The sequence below is a fragment of the Thamnophis elegans genome, chromosome 1, assembly GCF_009769535.1.
Source record: "Thamnophis elegans isolate rThaEle1 chromosome 1, rThaEle1.pri, whole genome shotgun sequence".
NCBI lineage: Eukaryota > Metazoa > Chordata > Lepidosauria > Squamata > Colubridae > Thamnophis > Thamnophis elegans.
The window spans coordinates 142368564-142378455 of record NC_045541.1 but is presented as its reverse complement, the minus strand read 5'-3'; positions in this window follow the sequence as shown (position 1 = coordinate 142378455).

Here is a 9892-nt window from a genome sequence, read left to right as displayed (position 1 = left end):
TAGGAATAGAATTCTAAGAATAAAGATAAATTAACCGGCAGTCCTGGAACAGATGAGACTTCACCCTGAGCTAGCAAAGTTCTTAAGCCTAATTTTACCCCAGAATTTTTCTGCTAATAACTAACTTGATTTGGAAGCAGGGTGATCAAGCTGATAATTCTTCATAAACCTTTGTTTGAGCAAAGGGTTGGACTAAAAGACCTCTAATGTTCTTCCAACTCTGTTATTACTGTAGCCTCTTATTAAAAGTTTTCTTTATCCTAAAGTTAGGAAAACTTGCAGTCCTCCAGATATTGATGAACAATTCCCAGCAACCTCAGCCAACCATGATGAGGGATGCTGTGAGGTGTAATTTAATAGTTTCACAAAACTGAGGCTTCTGGATCTTTGACCTTAAAAAAATAAAACAGCTTCTAAATCAGGGGTATCAAACTCCAGGCCCGGGGACCGGATCCAGCCTGTGAAGTGCTTAGATCTGGCCCACGGGTCTGCCCTGAAAACAGCAAAGGACCAGCCAGCAGTGCTTCTGCCAGTGAAAACGGAGATCGCAACAGCCACACGCGGCTCTCCCGAGCTCTGTTTTCTCTGGCAGAGGGTTGCAGGAGGCCATCGCAGCCGAAAATTAAGCTCGGGAGCCTGTCTTTGCTGGCAGAACACTCAGGCCACCACAGGCGCCCCTGACACGAGTGGCATTGAGGCCACTCTGGCCACACCCAGACCGGTCCTCTGAGGTCAAACACAACTTTGATGCGCCCCTCAATGAAATCAAGTTTGACACCTCTGTTCCAGTGGTGGGTTTCCATTTTTTTTATTATTGGTCACTTGTGCACGCCCGCAATGCTTTGCATGCACAGAAGCATCCGGATAGGTGAGGGGAGCCTCCCACCACTGCCACTACCGGTTTCCCCGATCCAGGCTGAAGCGGCAGAAACCCATCTCTGCCCTGTTCTAAATGAATGGCAGAAATAATTGCATAATAAATCACATCACAAAAGTGGTCAAAATAAAGCCTTTGTCATAGATTTGTACATGGGGATGGTAGAGAGTTAGCTAATGATTCTTGTTAGGAAAATAAAAGCATCAGAATGTGTCTATTTTCATCTCCAAAATATAGAACATTGGTAGAAAAGCAAATCAAAGTGACTAGCTCTTAAGAATTACAAACCCATAAGATGTCGAAATAATGTGTTCTATAAGTTATCAGACATGGACACAAAAAACGAATTCCTCTCCTGCCCTGGTTTGATCATGAGAAGGTCCAGAAGAATACAATGTTCTTTTTTTTTTAAAGTTGTAAACACTTACAAAAAAGAAAGTAGGCAGGGGAAAAGTTCATTTAAGTCCTTGCCTAAAAGAGGCTACTTCTGCCATTGTAAAAAAGGGCACTTAAACTGTTCCAGTGTAATTGCAAACCCAGAGAAACCCAAGAAATTAATCTTAACTAATAGCACTTGACTGTCACCATGCAACCTGTCCTGCCATTTGGCAATGTTTGTTAAGACACCTTGAGTCTAAGGTTTTTAATTTTTGGCTAAGTATTTGTAGAACACAAATACACAAACAGAGAGAGAGAATGAAGTTTATTCAAAGCCAGAGAATGACATGAAAAGTTTTAACTTAAGCAGCAAAATAGAAAGGCTAATCTTATTTAAAAGTAATATGTGTTTCTTGATTGAGTGCCCAGATACACTCAGCTGGGACATTTTAGTGGAATCGGTTCTAAGTTGTTATACTGAGCTATAGAGACTAAGGTTTCCTGTGTTCACATTGCCAGACCTGAAATACTCTTGTGGCTGTGTTTAATAAAGAAACGAAAGTCTCGGGGTAAGGGGATATGATTTTTTATGACAGAAGGAATGCAAATAACTTTTAGTCTCCTTGCCTAGACCAGGTTTGGTCTGATTTGATGGAGTTTAATAATGACTTATAACCTGTGCTGACAATACGCAGGCCTCTGCAACGTCATTTAACTCATTTATTCTGCTTGCTGTAAAAACAAAGAGATGGCAAATAAATATATGGAAAGTTCATTGTTTGTCAGAGGGACCAAGCCAAAAGTTTTCAGTGACCTTTTAAAATATAGTCCCTTGCTGGTACTAAAATGTCTGTCACTCAACACACACACATGCATGGCTTGGCCTTTTAACCCATGCATCTTGTTTTTCTCTCTTTCAACTGGTTGTATGAATTTCAAATCAGCTGTAGCTCTTTAAGTCCTCCCACCCTCTCTCTCTTTCTCTGCATCGGAGGATTACTGTAAATTGCAGCCTGACAATTACAATGTACAGCGCACTGGAGAGTTATTAATGGATAGGCCTACTGATGGCCTTTCAGCACAAGATCGGGCCTGGTATTCCTCACTCGTAATTGGATCCAGGGCTTGAGCCTAGGCTGGAGATGAGGTGGGGGGGGCCAGGAGTGGGGGGGGGGCTGGGTTGCAGGCCCCTGTTTTATCAGAGGAAAGTATCAATTGATCATAGATAGCTCCTATTGGCGACGTCAAAAGCTCTAATTCACCCTTTTCTTCCTAATGACTTGTATGGGCTTAAGCGACTCCATTGCTTGACAGCCTGCTCAGCTCCATTGACGAAATCCGGCAGGTGGTTTTAATAGAAGATTTCGATGGGGAGTGATTGTAGGAAAGACCGCGAGGTAAGCAGAGACACAACAGAGCTGAGGAAAAGGAGAAGAAAGAGGCTGTCTGCTTTCGGTACTACAAGAGAAGGCTAATGTGACGAGAACTGAAGTTAACCACCACTTCCATTCACTTGGCACCTGCGGGGGGCTAGTTGAAAGAGAAAAACCCAACCAGGTTTCAAATTTTGCCTGGAATTTTTCTCTTGGGGTTGGATCTATATTTTAAGCAGAGTATAAATTATGGTTGACACATGTAAATGGAGCGTGGTGGTGGCACAGATACAATAACCCACTCAGAGCCATCCTGGAGTAGAGTGGCATAGAAATACCAGCAATAAATAAAGTCTTCATTTCCTCTCCCTTTTAAAAAAAATAACAACAGAGGACTTTTTCTCAGATTAAAGGCCAGTATGTGTGTTTTGGTAGGAGGGAGTAATCTCCCAAATTATTTATTTATTCAGAGATTGAGAAGTTCTGTGTAGGTATGCATTCTGAGTCTAGGATTAGACATACTTAAGGATTATTCAGTTTGAATCACGTTTCCTGGACAAATACATATACAGCTGTTTTTTCAAGCTATATGTACTTTGCTGAATATTTCATTTCAGTTCTCAGTTTAAGAAAATAAATACCAGAATGCAAGTAAAAGGATGTTATGTGGGAAAATGAGCACAAATATATTTTGGGACAATATGCATACAAAAGAAATGTTTTAAATAAAATGCATGCAAAATCTGCATTTATATAAATACAGTATATATATTTAAAAGACAAGACTTGCAGACTGATGGAGATATGGATATCAATATTACTTGTTCATGCATTTGTAGAATAAATCTTCTCATACAATTGCAATTCAGAAATAGCTTACAATAAAAATGATTAAAATCAAACAATAATTGCAGAATGACACTACTCCAAATTCAGTGCATCCACAAAACCTTAGGAATCCAATGGGTTTTTAATGGCAAAACCAGTCTGTCAGAATAGCCCTAAACCCTTAAATCCTGAATCTGGCTCCACAACTAACTAGCAACAGGTAAAGTTATTACAGCCAGACTAGGTGCTGCGTTTACAGCTTCAATGACTCATGGAAATGGCAGCTTTCTGGCCAGGTTCAAGGCTACCTCCAGGTCATATAGGCCACATTCAATAAACTAAACTTTAGTTTATTAAATGTGGCCTATATGGACTTGAGGTAGCTTTGAACTTGGCCAGAAAGTCAAACTGGTGGCCCGTGGGTCGGGTGAATCACATGCAGGCCATGCCCACCCCAGCTCTGCGAAGGGAAAAATGTGAAACATCACGTGATGGCAACATGATGCCACAAGCTTGACAACCATGAATTAAACCATGAGTTTACTATTTTGGGAACAGTTAAACCAATTATGCAGAGGAGTGTATTCTTAAATTTTAATGTATTCATTAGATGTACGTCCATTGTAAGAATTCAAGACATTATACAAATTCACCCCGACAGGTTCTTACCACTGAGAACAGAAAGAAGGCTGGGTCTTTGCCTTGGTCTAACATTTTAACCATCAAACTGACCCCTTCCACTCACCTACTTTTCAGATCTCAAATTAAATACATATAAAAATAAACTGAAATAGCATTTGAAATAAAGCCCATAAACAATTTGCCACTTAATTGCCTCCCCCTCCCCCCAAACAAACAGATCTTGGGATTGAAAACAGAACAGCAGTTAGATTTGATGTTAAGCAAATCCAAGCAAAATAGAACAGCTGGAAAAGGAAACTATAACCTTGTGCTAATGATTGTGTAATAAATAAATACATCTGCAAGGTGTTGATGGAATAAAAGAATTACGCCAATGAATTTGTTTTTGTAGGGTTTGGCAGTTTCTGCTTAGGAGCAGTACATGGTGTACATGGTGTAATTATTTAGTAGAGATGAACTTTTGGATATCACAGGAGTGCTTAATTTCTATTCAAGTAAACCTTAAAATGGAGAATTGTAACTGGTGAGGAAAAACATCAGCCTATTCTCCGTCATCTTCCATAAGAATATTTTAAGTGTTAAAAAATATTTTAGCCCTTGTGTAATAGTCCCTCAAGACCTGATTCAAAGCCAAAAATATAATCCACATAATAGTAGTGATGATGGTTGGTGTCTGCCACCTGAATTAAAAACAAAATTATGAAAATTAAGTGTGTAATCCCCTGAGCTCTACAGATAAAGAACAAAACCTGAGAAGAGCAAAGTAAAACTGCTAGCAGAAAATCTGTCCAGAAAATTGTTTGTCATTCTCATCTGATTTTCAATTATGCTGTTTAAAGCTGTCTCGGTGATGTTAGTTTTTGTTTTCTTTTTATACATAATATTATTTTTCATCATATTGTAAGTCACCTTGAATTGCTGAGATGCCATTAGTAGGGAAAACATCATACTGAAAAAAACAGCTCCCAAAAGAAATTAGTAATTGGTTTATGCCGATGCTTTCAGACTTGCTATGGAAGAGACACAGTAGAAGGCACCATGGCTTGCTTTAAAACTTTTAAAACTATATAGTAACACTTTAAAGATGGCTGATACATAATAGTTGGGTTGACAAATTCACAAATGAGGAGTGACAAGCCGCCTGGGAAAGGAAAGGGAAATCATTAAGCGAAACTTAGAACATTTTGGACATGTGATGCAACACCCAGAAAAATATGGCATACTTCACTTAATCCTCTAGGGAAAAATTGAAGGCAAACGAGGTCCAGGCAGAAGAACATCATGGATTCAAAACCTAAGGGACTGGTTTGGACAAAACTCAGCAGCACTTTTTCATGTGGCTGCTGACAAAAATAGGATTGCCAATGTCCAATGACGGATATGGCACAAGAATAAAACTTTTAAAACTATATAGTAACATTACAAAACAGATACAGAATTGTTCTGACCCCCCTCTGTACAGTGAGTCACGGCGACACAAGATTACTGCTAGACAATTTATTCACAGTAAATTAACACACCAACAAGACTTTGGCAGCAACCCAGATAAGAAATACACACAAGAGCTTCTCCAGCTTTAGTATAACGGTTGTGTCCTGCAAAAAGCTTCCTCCTAAAGTCTCTTCTTATATACTCTCTTGGGAGGAGCCTAATCACAACCACCTGGCCCCAATTATCTTCGTAGTTGCTGTCGGTGCTTATCTGCCCATCTTTGCATCCAGGAACAACTCCCTTAGCTCCTCCCCACTGCTCCAGGGCCTGATGTCAGGGACAAACTCCCTTTGGCTTTCACCGCTGCTCCATGCCTCAGGCGCCTCCTGGTGGCCAACCAGCCTCTCTGGTCTCTGCTCGGAGTCTGAACCCTGTCCAGGGTCCTCCACATCTTCCAGAGCCAACTCATAGCTTCCCTCACTATCGGAGTCTGTTTGCAGCTCCAGCAGCTCCTGCTGGGCCACAATACAGAATTATTCAGGTATGACAAACATTTGCACTCCTCACCGACATCACAAGCATTTCATCCAATAAATATGCTTGAATAACTATAATGTTGCACATAGTGTGTACTTTAATAATGGTGACACAACATTGACAACTCTCAAGCTGGTTCAGCAAGATATTGTGGTCTGAGTGCTAGGAAAAGCCCAACTTTTGGAGGAACAAGTATAGGTCCACTGTGCTAAATGAGCAATGATTAAATAATTTGTGTCATATAAACTGATTAGAAAATGTGGAATAATCTACTGCTTTTTGAAAACTAAACCAATATGGATTATAACTGGCTATAATTTTATTCCATTGTAAGCAAATATATGTTGTTTTGTGTTTACTTAATTTACTCATCCTCAATTGAAGATGCCATCATCTTGCAAGTAAAGCATGTCTATGTTCTATTCTGTGCCCCAAAGTATTCTTGTTTTAACTCTGTTTCTCAAACTTAGCAATTTTAAGATGGGTGGACTTCAGTTCCCAGAATTCCCCAACCAGTCTACACAAGTTGACAAGTATGAGAAACCCTGCTGCAGAATATAATGATGCTTTGTAATTCTGAGCCTGGTCTGTTCATAGCACTAATGCTCGGTTGTAAAAATCTTCAAACAAAAACTATTTTTAAACTTATGCATCATCTGCAACTGTTATAAACATTTTCTTCCATCAACATGTATGTTTTCCTCAGCAAGGAAGTATTTTGTTTTAGGTCATGGGAAAGGCCTTTAGGCAAAAGGATTCTAGCCTGATTTGAAAGTTGTTCTGGATTCTCTAATCCCACAGTGTCATCAGTGCTGGAGAGCTTAATGGTTTATTTCCAGCTCATCTTATAAGTACTTGACACTATAGCAAACTTAGTACTTTCCTCTACACTGTTTTGAAATGCTACAGTTCCCCAGACGTTGTGGAAACTCTGGTCTCACTCACTGCCCAGGTTTTATTCGTATCATTCTTAGCAGGTCTCTTAGATGGAATGGTGGTTTGATGGCTTTGCAGCTCATCAAACATACTTTTCATAATGCCAAATGCCTACAGCAGGGGTGTCTAACTCACATCATCATCTGACACATCAGGACTTTTTTCCCCTTCACTAAACTGGACCTGGGCATGGCCAGCACGTGACACATCTGGCCCGTGGACTGGGAGTTTGATAGCCCTGCTCTACAGCATAAAGTTAAATTATGTAGCGAAAGAAGGATGCTAGCCATTTTATTTTTTTCTTCTACATTGTGAGCATGTGGAGCTCTTGGTGTTTTGTTTTGTTTTTTTGTTTTACTCTAGAACCTGCAGAATGTGAAGCCACAACAATTGTTTGATAATTGTTGGTCCATGTATGCTTGCAATAATAAGGACAATTAATTGCAAATGAACTTGAAACTTATTCTAAAGGTTTAGGCATGAAAACAACAGTGCAGGTGAAAATGTAGATCCCAGCTTTAATGCCCAGTGGGCATTGAATCAGTGGATGAAGGAAATGATATAGAAACATTAATGCAAACAGAATAGAAAGTAATAGACAAGTTGGAAAAATATTTATTCTTACACGTATTTATAAGCTTCTTTTCTTGCTAAGTCATAAAGCAATTTGCAATGAATACAGTAAATAAAACTTAACAAAAACCCTAGGAATGATTGCAAAATAACAATACAACAGAGAAATGGTACACCAGTATGTGACAATAGACAAAAGAAAGTGGTTTACAAATGTAAAAGAGCTAAAATCGCAATAAAAATGTAATCCAGTTAAAAAACTAAACAAGGCTACCATATCTGGTTGCAAAATTCCAGAGGCCCACTAGATGGTATGGCAGTCAATATTTAAAAGTTTTGTGTAAGTCTTTGCTAACCTTTAGTGATCATTCTGATTTTTGCAAGATAGTTTCCTGATCCTAGGAAACCACATTTTATTGTATAATAGATGCATGCAAAAACACTAACTGGGAAACTGGGAAGTAGCATTTATGACTCCATGCCAACCACATAATATGGGCCAGATTTCTGTGGGGTTCAAATCCTCTTGTATCATGAGATCAGAATCTCAATCACCATTAAAGGCAGAGGTCAGCATAGTGACAGATTGGATTTTAGAATAACACTGAGAATTCATTGCAGATGATAGCTTCAGAGCCTCCTAAGAGCTCTTACTAATAGATTGTACTTGAAACCTATAAGAGTGTATGTAGTATATGTAATTTCTCAGCTCTGACTATATTGTTGCTAGAGGGCAATCATTTTTCTGTCTGCTCTGCCCTCTTGAAAGAGCTCGGGGTGAGAGACATGACAGATAGGTCCCCAATGACAAGCCTTTGGCAAGAAAGAGATGCTGATAGTTTTTAGAGCATAAGCAAAAGATACAAAGCAAGTTAAACTCTCCAGGGACCAGTAGACTTTGGGGCAAGATAAAGCACCTGAGAAATATTGAGTGAGGATTAGTGTCTGTCAAAAACTCTCTTGTCAGAAATAATAAAGTCCATGTCAGCAGAGGATATGGAGATAAAACATGTCCATGTTCTAACGGTGAATATCCATACTATTCCACAGATGAATGGAGTTCTGCTAAACCAGGTTACCTGACAATGAGCTTGGCTGATTTTGAAATACTTTATTTACAAATACTTGATAATTCTTTGAATGACAAATTCTAGCGTTTTCATGGGAAGAAAGATTATTTTATTAAATCACCCTGGTTCTCTATTATTATTTTTTTGCCCAAAGAGACTATGAGGTGAATCCCCACATGCATCTTCATAATCAAACTTGCCAATTCTGTTTCTTACATCTCTTGAAATGAGAATGAGAAATTCCATGGATTTGCAACTGGCCCCCGTTTTGTCCAATTTCCCTTCAAGTGATTGGGGAGTGGGGGTATTGTGCCCTTGTTCAATAGCTCCATGCCATGAAGAACAGTCTTCCCAATCTAGTATTTTCCACGTACATTTGGTCAACCAAAAAAAGGGAATATTTGTAGCTCAGGGTTGACATGAGAGATCCTTGACGGTGTCTGAGCTTGCTTGTTTTCTTGCAGATGTTTCATTACCTAAACTAGGTAACATCATCAGTGCTACTACTAGCAGTGGGTTTGCTCTCAGTTTATATTCTATTGGCTTCCCTTGTCAGTGTTGATCGGGATGGTGATAGAGATTCTTTGGATGGGCTGTTTGTTGTTGGATTGTTTGGCATTTGTTAGTTGGAGTATTGTTTACTTGATTGTTGTCTGAAGTTATATTGTTTACTTGGTTGTTGGTCTTGATTGTTAATGCCGGCTGGCGGCCCCTCGGGGGAGGGCCTTCTCTGTAGCTGCGCCGGCCCTGTGGAATGATCTTCCCGTAGAGATCCGGACCCTTACCACTCTCCCGGCCTCCCGAAAAGCCACCAAAACCTGGCTGTTCCGGCAGGCCTGAGGCTGTTGATTAATGTCCAGCCCCACTTAGATGGAATGGATGGTGTGTAATTTTAACAACTGTATTTTTATTCTTAAATTTTAAATGTTTCTTTTATCTTGTTCTGTAAGCTGCCCAGAGTCCCATGGGATTGGGCAGCATACAAATTTTATTAAATTTCACATTTCACATTTCAAATTAATTTTATCATCACCATAGCTATGAATTATGACATTTCAAGTGGATACATTTGGGGAAGGATGAAATAGATCATTTCTAGTACAACCACTACATTTTATTCAGTGAAGCTTGCTTCCAGATACATTGGTATAGAATTGCAGCCTACAATTGCCCTCTCCACTCTTACTGGAAGGTTGCTTAACTGAACAAAATGAGGCTTAGTTTTGAATAGAAAAGTATACTTCTCC